General features: G+C 58.3%; 1 protein-coding gene across 2 annotated transcripts in view; it reads right to left on the bottom strand.

The window, feature by feature from the left end:
* The window catches only part of BCOR (BCL6 corepressor), a 115,128-nt gene that overhangs the window by 74,684 nt on the left and 19,380 nt on the right, over nucleotides 1-21,064 (bottom strand). The window contains exon 1 of one of the 2 annotated variants that reach the window (XM_053891708.1): nucleotides 9,202-9,309. The exons of the other annotated variant lie outside the window; for it this stretch is intronic. The gene's annotated coding sequence lies outside the window, so the exon portion shown is untranslated. Of the gene's footprint in view, nucleotides 1-9,201; nucleotides 9,310-21,064 lie in introns of those variants that run through there. 2 annotated transcript variants of the gene reach the window in all.

Below are 21,064 nucleotides of genomic sequence, written 5' to 3'. Positions count from 1 at the left end.
AGCGAATGCATGAGCCTAGATGTCCTAAACAGCCAGTGAGACTGGCTAAACGTCTACTCAGTAGCAGAGCGAGGCCCAGCGTGACACCTCTTGGGTCCTACTCCAGATTTGTGTCACTCCAAGACGTGCTCAGAGGCCGGCAAGGACACGTGCTGGGTCTGCGGGCGGGGGTCTCCTCTGGCTTTTCCCACCTTCACCAGCCCCACGAGGGGAGTTCAGGCAGGAAGAAAGTTCTCTATCAACGGCCTTCTCTCTGAGCACTGGGATGGTCTGTGGTCCATCTTCCCAGGTTTCCTGAGGTTTGTGGCCATGACCCAGAAGCCTCTGGTCCCATAATGAACCACCTCAGGGATGCTGATGTGTAATTACTGCGTGGATTTATTTAAATTTAATCTAAAACAGAAGATTCTAGCAAGGGCGGTTATATCATTTGATATATGTATTTGTATATATAAATGCCATAGCTAGAGATACATAGTTTTGGTTTGAGCCATCTGTTTCAGATTGCATTACTGTTCTCAATTCTTCACTTCACCCTGTATCCACACCCTTGTGCCGTGGGACTTTGCCATTCATCCCGCCGGACACGGAGTGGACCTCCCGTCCCTTGATGTCGTCTTTTGGCCAACGGAACGTAAGCAGAAATAACAGCGTACAAGTTCCAAGACTAGGACTTCACAGTCACGGCCCTTCCACTCTGCCCTCTCTCGCGCGCTTTTGCCACTGCCGTGAGAAGAACGTGCTCCAGGTGGCCCACTTAGCCACAGAGGAAGAGGGACACATGCAGGAGACCAGACCCAACCCACGCTTGGGAGTCAAGCCTAACTGAACCCAGTCTAGAAGAGCTTAACCACAGGTGACTCACAGACACGTAGGTGAGAAATAAATTCTTATTGATGTAAACTACTAGGTTTTGAGGTCGTTTGTTACACAGCGTAATTGTGGCAAGCACCGACTGATACATCGCCTAAGCAACGTGATCCTGCCAACCCCAGACTCCCAGTGCACAGTCTCCGATCTAAAAGGGAACCCCACCTTCTCCCTATCCCCTCACCCTTCTTAATTCCTCATAACACGCATCACAATCTAAATCACTACCTACGTATTTTTGCCCATTTATTTATCCTCTTTCTCTCTCCAGTAAAATGGAGTTTTATGATGGCCAAGGCACTGTTTTGTTCCCTGCCATAAATGCCCAGAGCCTTGGTAGGTGCCTAGTGAGTGTTAATTATGTGCGGAGTGGATGTATATAGTCCTTTTTGTCCTTAGTTAATATGCCTCTTATCTAATTTATGTTCCTGTATGAAGCTCGATGATTTGGTGAGAGGCCAAGTGGAACAAGAAGAAAACATTTGGTGGAGAAAAGTCTGCAAACAGGAGACCTCCGCATGTGGTCCCTGATGTAGGATGAGTTATTCTTCCTCAAGGAGCCACTCGCGGTGGTTGGGGCCCCCAGAAACCACGGCAGGCCTCTAGAACTGTGACAGGTCAGCTGGTGGCTTGGCCAGTGCCATCCGATGTAACCACAACACAGCTAAATTTCTGTGCCCCGTCTCGGGGGCTGTCCTCAACCTTAGGAGGTTTCTCCGTGTGCTCGTTCACTGGGGGGAACTTCAAAGGGACTTATGTGGCTTCCAAGAGCTGTCAGAACGTTTGACTTCTCTGGCATCGTGCCAGCATCACACGTTAATTAAATTATATGGCAGAAACACTACAATGTCAAGGTCAGATATTACAGCCGTCAAAGCCTAACATTAGGCATAGTATTTTATAGCACAGAGCAAAGCATACCTTTAAACAAATTTCTTTATCTTTCCCGTGTCCTCTCTTGCCTCTGGCTGTTAAGACACCCACCATTCAACCATTCCTATGTGAAGAGCATCCAGGACAACTTCGTCTGGGGGTCCATAAGACCCTCTCCGACTTGTCAGACAGGGCGACTCCTGGGATCGCACCCACTTGCCTGTCTGACCCTCAACTTGGGCCCGAAGTGGGCCTTTGTGAGCCTGAAACTCCCCGACAGAGAGGGGCATGCTCTTCTCGGCTCTGTCCCTAAAGTCAATGCTAGATGGTTCTATCAGCAGGGCAGCAACCAGCTAGACTAGAAAATGGGGCGGGGAAGGGGGGGGGCGCGTGTAGACTTTTTCTCCAAATGCCTTTTTAATAAGCATGGCTAGGAACTCTCCATGAGTGTGGAAGCTGTCCACGGGAAACCCTTGCCCCTTCGACGCCACTCTGCCTCAGCACGGAGCAGAGCTGAGCTAGGGCAATTCTCTCAGGGGGAGGATTATACAGCTGCATTCCGGCTTTCCTGGGGCCTCTCTCACGGTTACCAGTGAAAACCCGGAGGCCATGAACTCGGGGCCAAACGACTCACGTGCAATCACCAAAGCAAAGTTGATACCAAATGTGTTTAAATCTCCAGTCTCCCCAGTACCTATTAAGCACTATGTAGATATAGATATAGATATAGATATAGATATAATATAGATAGATAGAGATAGAGAGATATATATTTATGCCAGGCACCATGTTAAGTGATGCATGTCTATCAACCAATTTAATTCTCGCAACATTCTGAAATCTGTCGTATCATCACCCTCCATTTTACAGGTGGGCAAAGTGAGGCCCCAAGAGTAACTGCTTACAGCCATGCGACTAGTCAGGTGGCGAGCCAGATTTCCGACCCAGCAGTCTGGCTCCACCCTGCCAACTACTGCGTGGTCTTTGCTGTTGAACCCCACAAGATTTACTAAAGGCTCACTCTGATAAGGTGCTGAGGGCAGGCGGGGAAGGATAGACAAGCAACGTATCTACGAGGGCAAAGTATTCCTAACTAACGTTAAAAAAAAATATTTATTTTTGAGAGAGAGAAAGAGAGAGCGGGGGAGGGGCAGAAAGAGAGGGAGACAGAGAATCCCAAGCAGGCTCCGCGCCGTCAGCACAGAGCCCGATGCGGGGCTTGAACTCACGAACCGCGAGATCATGCCTAAAGCTGAAACCAAGAGTTGGACGCTTAACCGAACTAGCCACCCAGGCGCCCCTCTAACTAACATTTTAAGATAAAGTTAAATTAATTCAGATCTTTGAAGGGGTTTTGAATTCTTTCCAAGGGTAGGCGTGTTGAATAAATATAGCGCTTTTGAAAAATCTGCCTTCCTATATGGGTGTTCATTGTACTGTTCCTTCGATTTTTATGTGGGTTTGGGGTTTTTAAAAATAAAAGAAACTTTTTAAAAAAAGAATTAGCCTTAATAGACCATCTCGGGGAGAGTAAGCAAGAATTCGGGCGCACTGACTCCCTACAGAGAGGCAAACCGGGTGACTGGGGACTGGGGGTGGGAGGGGCTTACTTCTCTGCACACCCTTGATATCTATCCTTAGAATTTTGAGGCACATGAAGGTGTTGCCCGTAACATCTGCCGCTACCGTGAGTGACATTGTCCGAGTGGAACCTCAGGAAAGAAAGCACAGAACTCCCCGTTCCCAAGTGTGCCTGTTCAGCAGGTCAGAAGCTCAGAGCTGGGGGGGGGGGGGGGGGAGGTGGGGATCCCTAGTTATCCAGCTGTAAGTGGAAAGTGGGCAGAAATACACCATCCACCCTTTGGCTTGAAAAATATATACCTGAGGAGGAAAACCAAGGGAGGCTCTTTCTCCTGGGTTTAGTTAGTGCGAGCACAGTGGGGTTTTCAGCTCCGTGGGGCTTCTCTCTCTTGGGGGAAATTATTAAGTTCTCCTTAGGAGGGGCCCCCGGGGCCTGGGGTCTCCCTCGGCCACCCCCAACAACCACAAGCACAACGCCTAACAAGAGGGGCTAGATGTCGTATGAACACTCACCTTCCGTAAAGGGCCCTGGGTCTGATGCTCTCCCCGTTACGTGTGTGGGCACCTCTTGGGGCCTGGATGTCACGCTTATCACAAGTTAGCACACGGAATGTGATATTTTTATGACGCACATGGGGAAACAGTGACCAAGTGTTCACAGCTGCCCAAGATGGCTGCTCAAGGCCCAGTTGGGGGCTTGGGCCACCCCCAGACCCAACAGGGCACCCCGAGGGGCCGGCCCGCTGGCAACCCGCTCGCTCTTGCGAAGTTCTGGGTTAAGGGGCCGCGGGGACCGTTGACCGCCTCTGGAACCAGCAAACCCCAGGGGCGGCCAGGGCTTCCTGGGGTCTGGGCTGGGTGCGAGGGTGTGACCAGGTCTGGGGGCCAACGCAGGGCTGAGTGGTGGGCTGGAAAGGGCACGCTGCCAGCGCCGGCTGGCCCACAGCCAGGGAGTCTGACTGAACTTGGGCCAGCCCTGTTGGCCCACAGACTCTGTAAGCTGAACCGCTCCAACACTCTTTGGGCCTCTTTGTTTTCACTTCCCCGCAGATCTCCCTTAGTGTTTAGGAATGTGCTTTGAAGGCTCCAGCATGTTTCGCCTCTGCTTAGGGAAACCAAGAGCGGAGGCTGGGCCGAGGCCAGATGGCTGCAGGGAGGGCACCTGTGATCACACTGCGAGCGCCCCAAGGGGCAGGTGGAATCCGGGGGGCACGGAGTGGGGGGGGCGCTTGAGCCAGCTCCCCTTCTCTGCTGGGAGATTCCGTTTCCAGTGCTAAACCTTGGAGAGTCTCGGGTTTGTTTTGTTAAGGGAGGCAGTATTCCCTTACCAGCTCCCCCAGAGAGCCTACATTTGTCCAGGAGCTTTTGGGGATAAGCTACAGTCTCCTATTTGTCCAGGACAACAGACACAAGTGCAGGGAGCGCTCGGCGCAGGGATTTGCTTTAGACTCCTTCTCCCGGCCTGCCCGAGGAAACACAGGCCCCGCCAGGAAACTGAAGTGACGGGCCTGCTCCAGATGTCCTCCCTGCCACCTCCACGTCTGGGAGAACAGTCTCACAGTCCAGGCTGCCCCGCTGTAAACCTCCCTTGTGGGCTGAGAGTGGTCGGCTTCTTTCTTCCCTTCTCCTTTAAGGCCTTTGTCCCCAGGCACAGAAAAAGGACCCAGGGTCCCCTGCTCATCATGCCTTGGAGGCCTCGCAGCACCGTGGCTTGCATAGCGCTTTGCACACAGCAAGTGTTTAATAAATGCTGAACGACTAAAACACTGGGCCTCCTCTGCAGTGACCAAGAGCATCCCTGGATCTCCCTCTAACCACAAGCCACCGTCCTCCTCTGACTCCATTTCCCGAAGCAGGGAGCTCTGGGTTCTGGTCTTACTTTTGCCAGTAACGGGTCACCTCGAGCTAGCACCTTAACGCTCCAGAAGCGACTTCTTGAGCCGGGTACAGTGGGGACTCAATTAAAGCCCTGGGGGCCTGCCTGTTCTAGGGGTTCTGCACACACTCCTGCTTGCAGGCTGTCACTGTATCCCCAGGTCAGGCCATTTTGATCCTGCCGGGGGCCCAGGTCTTAGTGGGGTCCCCGGCCTTCAGCTGGGGACTCTCCCCTTGCTTTGCCACGGTCTGATTGGCTTCACAACACACACCTGGTCCTTGGGCTCCTGACATATCCGTTCCTTTCTGTCCTCACAGCCATTTATACGGCTCCAGCTCCTGCGTGCGACGGGGCCGTGGCACATGAGCTATAACTCCAATGCCACAAGGGCACCCGAGTCATTTTTCTGCAGCTAGCATTGTCTGTTTGGAGCTACGGTCGACCTCCCTCCTGCCTGGTGGTGACACGGACCCTGTTTAGTTATCTGTGGGCTCTAGATTTTTTTTTTTTTCCTTCCTAATTTCCATTTCTCCTTGATTTCAGCAAGACTGTTAATGTGCGCTCAGAGGCTCTGCTGAGGGTAAACAGAAAGTGTGATCAGAGGGATCCCGTCCTCCTGTCTCTCAGAAGAGTCACTTTCTCTGCCCAGGTAATGACCCCCTTTTCCTCCCAGCTTCCTCTCAGCCTCCGTATATTTAGTGCACGTTGCCCTGGATAGAGTTTAATTAGGCACCAGTGCACCCAGGGGCAAGAACCAAGGACCCCTCTCGGGTTGAGCAAATGGGGCCCAGCCCAGGCACGGGAGCCTGCAGCCAGCCTCCCCCCGCTGGTAAGTGATGGGCTGCCAGCAGGTAGAGGTTGTCCATTCTCAGCTAATGATAGCCTTAGGCACCAAGTGATGGAAAATCCAGGCGGGCTGGTGAGCTGCAGGGCGCAGCGAGGGACAATTGTATGGACCAGTTTAACACGGCTGGGGGAGGGATGGCAGAAGAAATACTGTGTGTGTGTGTGTGTGTGTGTGTGTGTGTGTGTGTGTGTGTGTGTCCTGGTCTCTTTTCTCTCCCTTCCCCGCTGCCTTTCCTTCGTTCTTGCTCTCGATTTCGGTTTTCTGTTCTGTTTCTAGCCCACGCGAGTTGAAATTAGAAAGGTCTTTGCATTCATTTATTTGTTTTAATAAAGACAGCATTTTTAAGCAGCATATTTGCAGCAATTGAGTGTTAAACTAAACACCAAGCCAACTAAATGTGTTCGGGGGAAATGAAAAGTCGGTTTACAAGAAACATATAATTAACACGTTCTCTGACTTTCCCTAAGCCTTTGTCTGGCTGAGGACAAGGCAGAGGAACCATAATCAACTTTAATAAAACGAAAGATAGCACCGAGGCAAAGGGGAACAAAAAAGTTTGGAGTAGGCAACAATTCTCAAGAGGGGATTCGTGAGTTATAATAAATATGTTTAAAAAGGAATCTTTTGTTGCCTTGTTTTAGTCAACAGCCATTGTCTCCTTACAACTACAAAGGCTCCAGAAGGCGCTGGTTGGACTGTACCTGTTAAAGGCAGAAGCTGAGACCTGGAGGGGGGGGAGGGGGGAGGGGATACAAGGAACGGGCAGGAGATGCATGGGAGTTTCCAGAGGGTGATCTACCCCGGCTAATGGAAATTACGATTGCACAACACCAGAGTCTTCACGTGGCCTGACTTCCAATAAACTGTCCCCCTCCTCACCCCTTGGAGAAAGTGAAATGAGACATTAGACTTTCAATAATCTCATATGGTGATGATCAATCAAAACCCAGAGGAGAAGGCCAATTTATAGAAATTGTATCTGCTTCACTGGGCGGCTGCAACCAGGGAGCCCCAGAGCACACCGTGCTCGCCTTTGATGTGTGAAGTTGCCTAAAAATGACAAATGCCAAAAAATACCGCCTGCACACGTCAGGGCTCTCCAAAGGGAGAGGGTGCTCCGGTGAGGCCTGTGTGAAGCCTGGCGAAAGGCACAAGCACATTCGGCCACATCAAACTATTTTTATTATCTGTTGGCCATTTGCAGCTGGTGTTTCCATCTTTCTTGTTTGTTTCATCGGCAATAAAGTTTATTTACTAAATTAACTTTTAAATGGATCCTCTACTTTGTTCTTCAGAGTAGGCTTCTGGGACTTGAGCCTTTTCAGCCGGGATGTCTCTAGCCTTTGTGACCAGGTTCCCCCCCCCCCCCCCAACTCCAATCCCAATCCTGGAGGTAAAGGGCTCAGCCTCTGTTAACTCCTTGCCTGCCGGTGTCTTTTCACTGCAGCTACTAATCACCTCCTTTTGATCACTGCCAAGTTCTCAGGTTGAAGGAAGGAGAAGACCTCTTGACCATTCTGGCTGCCTTTCCACATGAGCCTGAAAATGTCGACAAATTTGAAACATCTGCCGGGCTGCTTTGGTCTGATTGCTAAAATATGCCGACCTCAAGCCCCCTCCCCCCCCCCGCCCCTTTTAATCTGTTTCATATTCACAAATTAAGCATTTAGTCTGGGTAATAAATCAGGGCGGTTTACGAGACTCACACGAGACAAACAAGCGAGCAGGGCACAACACAAGCCCCTGGAAGCGGAGCGCGCACGGGGATGCCAGGAGTCGGGAGCTCCACGCGCTCGAACGCGGAGAGCAGCCCTGGCGCGCCCTGACACGCCGCCAGCACCCACACTTTGGCGGGTCCCCCGAGCGGGCGGAGCGGAGGAGTGCAGGGGGGGGGGCAGCCCCAGCCTGGGCGCACACCCCTCCAATCTTCTCCTCGAACCCGTGGCGCCCGGCCCGCCCCAGCCCTGGGCAACTCGGCGCCCCCGCCCCGCCAGGGAGGGGCTGCTGGCAAAGGCGACAGCCTCACCCGGCACACACCCTGTGGTGGGCCCATTAAGCCTCTCCCAGCCGGGAAGACTGGATGCCCCCTCCCCCACCTCTTCCATCCGGCCGGGAGCGGCCTTAAAGATCCCAGGCCCACACTCGCCAGAGAAGCAAAAGATCCCCCTCCACATCCACGTGTGACCTCCACTAAGCCTGGGCGCTAGGCACCGCCCCCCACCCCATCTCTCCGCGTCGCCACCTCCCAGGTTTCTGTCCCAGCAGCCACAAAGCTACTTTCAGATTCAGAAGGGGCGGGGGGGGGGGGGGGCGGGGAGGCCGGGGGAAGGGCTCGCCTTTGGAGTGGATCGAGGCTTAAGAGAGGCACGGGGAGGGGAGCCAAGGCACAAACAGGGCCCAGGCCCCCGCTGCAGAAACCCTGGCCCAGGCTTTAGCGACCGCACAAACTCAGGGGGTTCTAACCTGTGCTTTTCCCGCCCTCCCCCGTGCATCAGCGAGAAGCGGATCTGGACGAGGGATCTCCGGCCAGTTCTAGCCTAGGACCTTGAGAGACCCCGAAGGGGATAGTGGCTCCAGGTCACCTCGTCCTGATCTGCGTCGCCCTTCCATGCTCAAGTTCCCTATCGACTGGCGTTCTCGACGCTACCGTGGGACGCGGCCGTGGAGAGGCGGAGGGCGGGAAATCGGGAAGCCGGAACCTGCAGCCCACCCTGGACCGGGTGGGGGAGGCACAGGAACAATTCCCCCACCTCGCAACACTACACACATCGCCGTTCCTCTCTTCTCCTAGCACACATTCCGACTGCGAAAGCCATTACCGCCGGCGCGCGAGAGACTTTTTAAATATTTACAGCCCGCTCTCCGCACGGTAGCCTGATCCATCTTGTGGGCGCGGAGGCGGGGCGCGGGGCTCCGCTCCGGGGGAGGTGCGGACCCGGGGCGGGGGGCTCCAGTCGCTTCCCCCGCGGCCCCCGGGTCCTCCCGGAGCTCCCCACCTCGTCCCCCCCCCCAGGCGGGGAGGGGGCCAGAGACGGCGCGCGACGCGCCCGGGGCCCTGCCGGGGCCTGAGCAGGCGGGGGGGCAGCGGCGGAGAGGAGGGAGGGCCGGGAGGCTGATTTAAAGGTTCTCACCGGGAAGCGAGCGAGGCACAGACCTGAGAGCCGCCGCGCGGTGAAATCCGAGGAGCTCTCTTGGCGAGGAGGGGCTGTCAGAGGCCATTTATCTCTCGCCAGAGTGGAGGCTCGGCTCCCACACCGCCCGCGAGTAACAATGGCAGCGATCAGCAGCTCTGCACGCGCTTCAGTGCATGAATGGATTGCGGAAGATGCCTGCGCTCCTCTCCGCTCAGGCGGCTCTCGGAGCGCCCCCTCCCCGCCCGCCGCCCCCGCCCCCCGGCCTCCTCCGGCCGGAGAGCGCGCCGTGCGCCTCGGGGTTCGCGAGTCCGGCCCCACGGCGCGGTCACTCTCACCCGGACCCCGGCCGCCCTTCCCCCTGCCGCCGTTCCCAGGGCCTTGGCACCTTGCCACCGAGTGTCATTAGGGGTTGAAACTTGACACAAGCCTTCCCGACGCAGACACTCCTGCCAGCCCCCTCCCTCCTTCGCTCCCCTCGCGGCAAGTTTACTTTCAAGGAGTTGGACGCCGTTTCCACCTCAAAGGCCGGCCGTGTGCGGGCCCAGGGGGAGGGGCCGGGCTCGGAAGGGTGTCTTCACCTGTCCGGCGGCCTAGGGTGTTCTCAGGCCCCCGGCCCGGGCGCCCGAGGCCAGCGCCCCCTCCCCCGCTTTGTAGCAGCTAATCCATCGAGAGTCCCTGCGATCCGCACATGCACACGCACTCCGGACACCTCTACCCGGACCCAGACGTCTGGCCAACTTTCGGGTCAGCGGCAGAATCCTGTAGTCCAATTCTGCTCCGCGGCTTACAGTCTCAAGTTCGGAGAACGCCACAGACGGCTCGAGGTCGGCCGCTGAAGAGTCCCCCCTTCACTCTGGAAAGTAGGTCTCCTAAAAGCCCCCCTTCAGTTGCTGCCTAGGGCTGGGAGCATCACGGAACGCAGTGAGGGACACTCCGACCCTCTTGGGTTTGCTTTGGGGCGCTAAAGCAGAACTTCGGGATGTTTCAGTCCCGGCGGTCGCAAAGCCCCGGACACGTCAGTTCTGGGTCGGGGGAGGGGGCACAGGGAGTGGACACTCGCAGCGATCCTCAGGCAGTGCCAACTAGCCCGCGGGAAGAGGTCGGGCTGAGCTCGGGTGGGGCCAAGGGGGTCACACGCGCGAGAACGAGGCAGCGTAAATGCCAAGATGCACTCGGAGAGGAAGAGCGCGACCAGCCGACCCAGGAGGCTGGCGAGGGCAGGCGAAGAGCTGGCAGCGAGACAAAGCGGGAGGAGAGAGCCGGGGAGGCTCCGCCGCAGACCCGGAAACGCAGGCAGCAGCAGACGCCCGAGCCCCGACGCGGAGACGTGCACGGCCAGGCCCGGCCTGGCATACCCCACTTCGCGCGCCCAGGGGACAACGACCTGGATTCCCCGCGGAGCTTACTGCCAGAGCTGGTCTCTGTTGGGCCTGAATGAGCTTGGCGAGTCAGCTTGAGCCTTCCTAGCACACGGCAGGGTCCCCGGGGTGGTCTTAGCTAATAGGGACCCCTCTGGTCTCTGCCCCTCCCTGAGCCCCAGACAAAGATATGGGCTAGAGGAGTTCAGCACTTTCTCAGGGCTCGAGCGCGGCCATTGGGAGAACTCTGGTCTTCCTCCTGGGGGCCTCGGGCAACTGTTTATCTGCCTTGGAGGGCGCTGGAGGGTCGCCACCCTCCACCTAATTCACATTTGGGTTTCCCGATCTTAAGACTTGTGGCAAAGCCCACGCCCTGGCTTTCCAACAATCGGTAATCAAGACTGGACTTCCCGAAACAGTGGTCCCCAGCCTCAGGTTCTTCGCCACTCCCTCCCACTGCCCCCACAGTGAGCCCAGCAGCCCCTCCACTGGGCCAGCAGCACACCCAACTCACTGCTTCCCCCAACCCCACTCCCCTAAACCCCAGCTCGAGCCCGGCGCTTTCCTGTGGCTGTTGGCCTTGTACACACTAGCTATACCCACCCCCACCGCACACACACTCAGAGTTGTTCTTGCCCTTCCTGTCTCCTGCTGGGCGTCCTCGAAACCTGAGTGCCTAGTCTGAGCTCAGAGCCACACTGAGCCAGGAGCCCGGGAGACGGAGTGGAGGTGGCCAAGGGAGAGGAGGAGAGGAGCCCATAATGGAGGAGGGGGCTCATGCCGGAGAGAAAGAAGCCAGCCGGGAGACACAGCCTGCAGGAGAGGGGGAGTATAAAGGGAAAGCCAACACTAATCCCTCAGCCTGCCTACGGTGGGGCCTGACAGTCTACAAAAGCCTTTTCCCTGAATATTATCTCATTTGTGCCAGCCTCACCGCCGGGCTGTGAGGGAGGTAAGGCAGATAGCATTACCCCCATTGGCAGAGGAGGGAAATAGGGCCCAGAGACGTTAAGAGAGGTCTGTACCAAGGTCATAGAGCTAAGAGTGGTGGAGGAGGCCCAAGGCCTGAATTTCCTGCCCCCAAGTTCACTTTCCTGTTCAACAGCTGTGTGTGTGTGTGTGTGTGTGTGTGTGTGTGTGTGTGTGTATGTGTGTGTGTCTGTGTCTGTCTGGGTGAAGATCCATGGGGAGGGGGAGGGGGATGGCCGGACAGGAATGAACAGTCCAGTTAGGGAAGTCCAGGAAGGAAGGACACAGCCCCACACCTCTTCCTCTACCCAGGTTTCACCGAACGGCCCGCTCTTTCCATAGCCGCCTGAGAGCTGGCCCTCGGCCCACCTGCCCTGCTGGGCTGTCAGTGCCTGGCCGTGCCCTCAGCAGTGGCTACTCCAGAGGTCTTGTATCTTTGGGAGGCCTGGCTTTGCTTGTCTGCTCGGTTCTCCTCTCTGCCTGTCATCCCCGCCCCCAGCCTGGGCTGCAGGATGCCTTGCGTCCAACTGTGGTTTCCGGGCAATAAAACAACTATTAAAGTCTCAGGCACGGCTGGTGATTTGCATCACATCCTCTCGTGCATGGATTCAATATTTAATACACAATATTGAATACGGATATTAAAAATCAATAGCTGAGGACCCCTAGGGAGGCGGCACAGTGCGATCCTGCTTCGGGAACACAACCAGCTCCTCTAAAAAGACAGGAACGGCGAGTTCAGCCAAGCCGAGCCCAGCGCCAGGGGAAGTGAGGAGTAGTGGATGCCTCTCAGCTTCCTGGTATGCTTAACTGCACCACCCGTAAGTCGTAAGTCGAGCTAAAGGGAGGCCGAAGGAATGGTTTGCCCCCAGGCTTTACTAGTTGCGGGGTGGGGTTGGGTAGGATCTGTTTCCGAGCCAGCTACCAGGTGGATGGAGCTAGTTGCTTTCTTTCTTTCTTTCTTTCTTTCTTTCTTTCTTTCTTTCTTTTATTTATTTATTTTTTTTGGTCGCTGTTTGCATTTTGCTTTGGGTCAGGTCTAAGTCCTGCGGGCAAGCACTCAACTCTTCCCACCATGATGGCTCCTTCCTCTGGCCTCAGGACATCCATCACCATAGGCCCCATGGGGAGCTCTTGGCATAAGCTTTCAGGGAGATGGAAAAGGAATTCCAATATCCTTCGCACAGTCAGTTGAACGTGAATGCCTGATACCAGACTCAGAGCCTCAAGGTCTTCTGAGGTACCCCTAGCCTTCAAGAAAGAAACCCTCGGGCCATGTGGCCCACCCAAGGACCTGGTGATGGCTGGGCGGTGACAGAGGGAAGGGGGCGACGATGAGGAGGCTGGGACACGGAAGCACTCCTGCTCCAGAATGAGAATCCAGATTGTCTGTTAGAGAGCCAGAAGAGCGAGCTCCCAGGACACATAATTATCTTTTCAGGCCTGAAGAGGAACACAAATTACTCTCTTCTTTATCAAAACACAGGAATTCACTTTACCCTGCACAGAAACAAGGTTGTCACAGACTGATAGGATAGGGGTGAAGGAGAATAAACATCTTTGAGCATTTTTTTTTTCCACTACAGAAAGAGAAGAGAAACTAGCAATGGGGGAAATAACTTCAATTATCTGATTGGAAGGGCCTGGAGGCTTTTAGACGCCAAAGAACTAGGTGAACTTGACCTACCAAAGTGCCGTCCCGGACACCAAGTTACAATATTAATTTTATAGATTCCCTTCTTATCATAGCTCAGATCGATATGGACTGAGTTGGAAATCTTGCTCTGGTTATGAATAGATTGAGAGAACACCTCGGGGGGAAAAACCCCAAAGAGGTGATTTGGGTAAAAGTTAGAAGGGAAGGAAAGAGGTGTTGGAAAGTGACAGTTAATGGGCCAGTGGCCTTGCCTCTTTGTTCCCTAACAGTTGTCAGAGAGCCATCAAAGGGGAGGGAACAGGCGCCCTTCTCAGAACCAGCACAGGAAAAGCTGACGCTCTCCGGCTGCCACAGATCCCCTCAGCGGTGCTTTGCAGACCCAGCCCTCTGGGAGTTTGCCTGTGTGTGTTTATGCGTTTCCGGGCTGGGGGTGCAGCCACTTTTATAACATCGGCTCCGGGCCTGTGAAACCCACTAGCAAAACGTTCTACTCGGAGGAAAAGGTATTCTAAGGCGGTTGTTGGTTATAGGGCAGTGCTCCAGCATCGTGAGCGGTGTTTTCTTGAATACTTCGGTACTATCAAACTGCCTCACTTCTTTCCACCTTGGCCATTGGGCCAGGCTCTGGGCCTCCTATAGACCCATGCAGAGCCAACAGTTTGCAGACCCCACAGTTTGCATCAAGCACGGGCATGAGGCTACGGTACACGGTGGCAGGCCAAGGAGAAGGGAGGCTCCCCAGGGGAGACCCAAGGCCCAGGAGGGCCTGCTGGCACAAGCGTAGAGCTGACCCAGCTTGAGGGAGGTACACCTCCAGACAAGTGCCCCCTGGACCCACTCGGTATACTTCAAACCAAGAGGGAAAGTGGCCCTCTCTCGTTCAGGTGGGCTAGGCCCCAGGTGTAGGAGAACCCTGTTGTAGCAAGTCCCAAATGCTGAGAGGGATTGGGGGCAGGGCAGGAGAGAGCGGGTATCTTCGTGCCTCCCAACACCCCCCACCCTTCTGCAACATTTTCCTGGAATGAACTGAAGTTACTTAGTGGAGTTGCTCCTGAAGCCCCTTAGGGACTGTCACTACTCTTGGTGCAGGACAGCAGGGACGATGGCGTTCGGCCCGAGAGGATCCTCTGGATAGTATTCGTGCTCACCGAAACGAGCCTCGGATTCCGGCGCGAAGCCTCACTGTTCGATAAGACTCTACCTCCCTTCCCACGCCCCGCAGAAAAAACACCCCCGAACTGCTGGGGTGAACACAGAGTCTGAGGCCAGGGTCAGCGGAGGGGCGTCCCCACCACCAACAAGTTGCCGGCCGAGATAACAGCTGTGGGAGGGGGAGGGGAGCCGCAGGCAGCCACGACTGAACGGTTGCGATCTAGAAAATTCAACAAGAGGCCGCCGCGGTAGCGGCGGCGGCGGTTCCAATTAGCTAAGCCAACTGGGAAGGCAGAGAGCGAGGCGGCGGCCCCGCTGATCGTGCCCGGGGCGAGCAGGCGGGCGAGGGCGCGGGGCCTCGGCGCTGCCCCGGCGGCCCTCGCCCGGCCCCTCCCGCGGGCTCTCGGAGCGCGCCTGGTGTTTACACACTGTCCTTCCGACACGGGATCAAGTTTCAGGACGCGATGGAGGCGCCGGGGGCCCGCCACAGGCCCGGGAGAGGGGAAGAGCTGGAGCGGGATCTAAGGCAGCAGTGCGCGGACGAGGCCCAGCTCGCGTGGGCACAGCTAGTGCAGCCGTCCCCCCGGGGGCGGGGTGAGGGGGAAGTCCACCGGGAAGGGCGGGGCTGCGGGGAGCTACCCGCAGCGAGAGGTATCTCCGAGTCGCCAGAGTGGGGTGCTTTGCTTACTCTAGCCGGAGAACTTCCCCCTGGGAGGGGAAGGACTGCTGAGAACCAGGCGCAGGGGCTGCTGTGAGCTCCCCTCGCGAGCTCTTCACCCCTTCCCTCCAGTCCCTTTGATATACTACCCGATGCAGGCCATTGTTGGGGAGGAGGGGGCGGTCTGTGGGCTAGAGGAGGCTCGCGCGATCGGAGACCTCGAGCCTCCCCGTGCGCCCTGGCCCCAGGGCTGCGGAGGCCTCGGGCCGAGTGCCGGAGGGCTCGCCGTTCCGCGCCTCCTCTGAGCTGGCAGCGCGCGGGTGCCCCACGCTGTCAGGCGGCGGTGGGTGAGCTTCCAGCAGCACAGGCACACTGTAAACAGCTGCGTGCGCGCCCTCCCAGCCCGGGCTGGGAACCTCACCCAAACACCATGTCGCTTTCTCTCAGGCTCCCGGCAGAGGCTAGGGGAGACTGGGGCGCGGGCGGCGCGGCTTTTGTAGTCGAGCCTGGGGAAAGAGGGCCCCCACCCCATGCCCAGGCCACCGGGGCCCGGGAGCGAGCGTTCTGAACCTGCAGGGGTGCGGGGTGCTGCGGGGAGGGGAAGGAGTCAGCGCCTGCCCCCTCCCCACTGAATGTCTGCTTTGTTCCGGAAAACAAGGGAAGCATTAGGCTGCTGCCCCCGGGGAAACACAAAACTTCTTTTTGAATCTCGGGAAGGGCGGTTGACTGCGCTACGGGGCTCCCGAGACAGACCGAGGAGGGGAAAAGCTGAGAGGGCGGGCGGAGACCGGGAGACTCCGGAGAGAGGACGACGTACAGAGCGGGGAGGGGGGTGGCGGGGGGAGCCGCTCAGGGTGACTGGGCGGGAGACCCGGGAACCCGACTCGTCGCGAAGGTGCCGCGCGAGTTCCAGCGAGCAGCCGGCCCGGCCAAGTGGCGCCGGCCCAGCCGGCGGCCGTGCCAGCTTCCTGCCCTGCCCAGGACCGCGGAGCAGTCGGGGACGCCGCCGCAGGCTGGCCCGGAATCGCAGGAGGACAGCGGGGTTGGGGGTGGGGGCGCGAAGCCACAAGTAAACCCCGACTAGAACTTTCTGCACATACACCCGCCCCCCCCCCCTCCCCGAGTGGGCCCAGACCCCGGGCCTATGGGCGTCAGCTATAGGCTTTACACCTTGGAGGAGGGTGGGGGCAAAGGCCCAGGGAACTCCCTCGCGGAAGGTGGGGGACAGTCTGAGGTGTCTTTGGTCTCATTTGATGACCGCTAATCCGATCGGCTCCCAGGCCCGCTGTGCCGTTCCGAGGGGGCGGGTCAGTTCTGCCCTGGCCGGCAGGATCGGGCACGGGGACGAGCCAAAGCAAACCTGGAGCTCACTCGCTCTCCAGCGCCCTGTCCTCCTCCGGCCGCCACCCCTCACTTCACCTTCCCGCATCTAAGGATCGGGAGGGCACCCAGGCTCTGCCCCACCCCCCCCGCGGGGCGCTCCCCTCCGCCTGGGAAGCTCAGACACAGAGCCAGGGTTTTCCCCCTTTCCCCTGGGCTCGCTGGGTTTCTAACTTCCTCTAAACCTCCCTCCTCGCTCCGAAAAGCCCCGAGGAGAGGAGCCGAGAGGAAGCACGCCGCGAGTGTGCGAAATGAAGACCATGTGTGGGGACGGCGGCATCAGAGTGTAGCCGCCGGGGGGTGAGGGGTGGCGAAGGCCCCCGCGCAGCCGGAGGCTCGGGGCGGCAGCAACCAGCGCCTCTGCTCGGCGTTGGGGACGCGGAGCCGCAGCGAAAAGCAGCGAAGAGGCTGGGCTGGCCTCGTGGCGGGCGGCAGGGAGGGGGTGCCGGGGCTGCCGCGCCGTGGGGGGTGGGGGGCGGGGACGCAGCCCCGGCTTCCTGGGCCGCAGCTGCGACCGAGGGCGCAAGAGCAGATCGTGCTCGGCGGCGGCGGCGGCGGCGGCGGCGGCGGCGGCGGCGGCGGCGGCGGCAGCAGCTCGGGCCCGCCGCGCTCGCAGCTGAGAATCAACAAAGGGAGGCGGCGGGCGAGCGGGGGAGGGGCGCCGCTGAGCGTTCGCTGGCTGCTGTGGAATAATAAAAAATAATTAATAATGATAATAAGAGAAAAATCCCCGGGCTTTCATGGCTCTAGGTTTCCGTGTGGCTGCAGGGGGAAGCGCGCTGTCCTTGAGGCGGCCTCTCTCGCCTGGCCTGCCCGCCCCTCCCCCTCCCTCGCCCCCTCCCCTCCCCGGGAACCGGGAAGAGAAAGGTCTGCAGCTGACAAATATTATCCATTCTCCCCATCGATCGCGGAGTGTACAGATGTGAGCGCTTGATGTGCCCGCGGAGCGGCGGATCCTCCCTGCTCGCTCGCTCTCGCCCAGGCTCCGCTCACCGCCCCCCTCCTCCCCCTTTGTTCTCCTCCCCTTTCCCTCTCTTTAAATAGATTTCAGGGCGCTGCCTGTTGGAGAGCAGCTGGCGATCTCTCCCGAGAGAGGGAGCGAGCGCAGCCCGAGGTGCCCTGTCACCAGCCTCCCCTCCCCCACCTCGTCTTCCTAGTGCCGGCCTACCCCCCCCCCCAACACCTTTCTCCAGTTTCCAAAACAGAAAACACCGGGAACACCCACGTCCACTGCACCGCGAGTCTCTCGGAGCCTTTGGACCCCTCGCGCAGTCCCTGTGCTGTTCCTGTGTCGGCGTCTTGCTGTTCGGGGAAGGGAGGGGGGCGCAGGGAGGGGACCCGGGGACGTGCCGGAAGAGCTGAGGGTCGGGATCTTTCCCCGGCAGCAGCGGGGACGCAGCCCCGGTCGCGCTGAGGGGGGACAGTTTATCCATTAGGGAAAGTCGGCGGAGGCGGCCCTTTTATTCCTCTTTTGCAGATGGCAGATTAAGCCGGCAGCGTCCGGCCTCAAAGGGGCCGGCCGCTCGGCGAAGGGTTAACCCGTCGACCGGTAATCGCGGGCGCGCACACACACACACACACACACACACACACACACTCACTCACTCACGCGCGCGCGCGGCGCGCCCTCCCCGCCCGCCCGGACGCCCGCCACAGCCCGCAGTGCGCCCGGGGCTGGCGGGGGAACTCGGGGGGGGGGGGGGGAGGGGCGGGGGGGGGGGGGGAGGGGCGGGGCGGGCTTAACCAGGCCGCTCGACTGAGCCGAGGCCACCTCGCCGTCTGTCACTTAAATGATTGTCCTCCGCTCTGCTCGGTGCGGTCAGTACGGGCTGTTAACAGGCAGTTGCAATCAGTTTCCGAAAGGTCAGCCAAGGTCCTCCGGCTCTCGCAGACGGAAGGCATTACGAAACCGCTTTTGTATCTGCAGGCACTTTAGAAAAAGAGGCGAGGAGGGGCGCACCGCAGCGCCGCGGTGCTGCGAGCCCCGAGAGAGGGGCGGGGGCCGCAGGGCGGGGGAACTTGCCCCCCCCCCCAGTCCCCCCGCGGCCTGGACCCGCGGAGGGGAAACCACCGGGCGAGTGACCCAGGCCCTCCCGATTTCGATGGGGAAGCAGGAAATAATGGTGTGGGGGGGGGGGGCAGGCGGCAAGGAAAGGAGGAATGGGAGGAAGTGGGAGAGGCGTCCTGGCTCCCCTCCTCGTCCGGCCTGCGGCCCACACCAGGACCCGGACGAGGGCGAGCGGCCTTGGGTGCGCAAGACCCCTCTCGGACTCTCAGATCCTCCTGACGCTGGCAAGTGGGCGAGGTGTGGTTGGGGGATAAAGAGAGACCCTCGCAGAGCCAGCGAGTCCCCGCACGGTGTCTGAAGACGCTGCTGCTGCCGCCGCTAGAAGTCGTCCATCAGCAACCAGTCCAACCTGCCAGTGATAATGTGCGATCAACACCAAATCACCCCCGCCAGGCGCGATCCATCATCGCTGCGCGCCGCGGGCCCGCGAGAGGCTGACTTGGGGCTGGGGGCGGGGGGTGTGGAGCAGGAAGCTGTCGCCCAGCGCACTGGGGACTCCCTGCGCACCTAGCTGCCCCTCTTGGAGGTCTGCATTACTCTCCAAGTTCTCCAGCCGCAAAGCGCAGACCGAGTTCCCGGCGCAGGTCACTTAGGAGCCCGCGCGTCCTCTGCGCCCTACCACCCGGGTCACACCCTACAAAGCCATCCCTCCCTCAGAGCTGCCCTGCCGGTCCCTTCCCCCTCCTCTGAGAAAGCCTGGCTGGCGGGAAATTAATATTTAATATCGTGAAATTGATTAAAGGGCTGGAAGCCGGCGATGGGGTAGGGGGAAGGGTAGGGGCATAATTAAAGATCTGAGAGTCGTGGCCGGTCCTCGTCTGCCAGCCCCACGCGGCCTTTGTGAGGCTGAGGCGGGGTCGAGTTGGGCTGAGCCTGGCGGTCCTAGAGCGGTGGCACACGCAGCCCAGGTTCTGGCCGGTGCCCGAGGGCAGACGGCAGGGGTGGCTCGGCGGGGGCTGGCTGTCCTGGAGATGGCGAGTAACCTTTCCGCACCAAGAGCCTCGCGTCCTTTGCCTGCCCGCATCGTGGACTCCTCTCGGCCTCAGGAGCTTGAGGGTCGCGTGCTGCAGCTCCTCCCTGCTAGTTCGGCACAGAAGCGCCTTACCCGCCCCGGGGGGCACCTTGAGGGGGCGTCCCCCTGCAACTCCAAGGTCCCCAGCGCAGCTTCACACCGGGCCTGGCTCTGAGGCCCCTTCCCAACCCCTGACGGGGGTCTTCCGGGCCTCACACAGCCCTTGGAAAGCGGAGAGTCAGATCCACCAGGTTCTGTAACTGGGGGATCCTGAGACCGAGGTTGCCCCCAGCCGCCGCTGGTTCTTTCTCATCCAGGCCCCACCCAGACCGCTCCCGCTTGGGGCAGCTTAACTCGTTCAGCTGCACTGCAGATGGGGCCTGCCGCTCCAGGCGGCGGTCTGTAGGGAGCCTTCACCGAACCTGCTCCGTGGGCCGCCTATCGTGCCTTTTATGGTTACCGCGCCTTCCCGGAGGGTCGCAGGGCTGGACAGGGCCGGAGGTGGGTGCGCCGGGGCCACCCGTGCTGGTGTTACTAGAGGAATTCGGTGGGCACATGGTCAGCAGTAACCCTTTGGTGCCGACTACAATTTAGAAAGCGGATGGTTGGCTTGGTGGCAGGATGGACCCTCAGTTCCTGGAGGCCTGGCTTCAAAGGGCCGCTTTGAATTTTTTCTTGTATACGATTTATTTTTTGGTAAAGCATCATGTCTAAAACGTACCAACGAGTGTGCAGAGGGGAGAAAATGCACATAAACACAACATGCAGCGTTCTTGGCCCCGATCGGCTGGGGAGAGTCAGGATACTCCTCTAGGCTCCAGGCCCGCTAGAGGGAAGGTCAGGACCAGGGACGGCTAGGTCCGGTGTTGGGTTTATTGCTGTACTTGAACAAAGCGCAGGGAGCTGCCTAAACTGGGGCAAGAGAGGTAATTAAAAGAGGGGCCGCAGAAGGAAGGAAAGGCTGGTGTGGTTGTAGCTTAGGCGGGTGGAGGAAGTGTTCTCCAGAAGAATAACAAGCCTGTGCAAATGTTACGCAGAACGAGTTTATTTCACCAAAACAAAACCAAAAAAGTTCTCATTCAGCCTCTCACGCTGAGCTGATAAGCAACATGCAAACTTTGGATGGAACCTTGAACTGGTGGGAGGGGCCAGCCGTGAAGTTTATACAAAGGACAAGGGCTAGCTTTTCCAGGTACTCCTCTGTTGCCACCATTTGTGATTCTACCTGCATCGGCTGCTCCCTAGGGGAGCCCTTGTGACCTCCCAACCTGAGCTCGAGGCGAGATCACTCAGAATGCACCGCATTCATCAATGCCATTTCTGGTAAATTGGACCTCAGGTTTTGGAGTGTCCTAGGAAGAAGGCAGCCTACGCTGTGCGCATACCGATGTCAGAGCCCATGTGATGAGCGGTACACGTTTTGTAGTCTTTTACTAGGTACCATTAGGGATCTCATGACCGGATGTACCAGATTTTCCAAGAGAATTCTGATTTCAAGAGCTCTGGGCCTTGTGTCTTCCCCGGGCACGAGCCCCTACCTGCGGTCACTGGAGTTACGTCATCGTGCCCCAAAGGTGTTCCAAGGCTTACTGGACGATCTGCCAAGGCAGGAGTGACGGGGTGGGGGGG

Source organism: Panthera pardus, unplaced genomic scaffold, assembly GCF_024362965.1.
Source record: "Panthera pardus isolate Hobbes unplaced genomic scaffold, ASM2436296v1 HiC_scaffold_27, whole genome shotgun sequence".
NCBI classification, from domain to species: domain Eukaryota; kingdom Metazoa; phylum Chordata; class Mammalia; order Carnivora; family Felidae; genus Panthera; species Panthera pardus.
The sequence above is the reverse complement of the archived record's forward strand: the minus strand, read 5'-3'. Positions and strand labels throughout refer to the sequence as shown.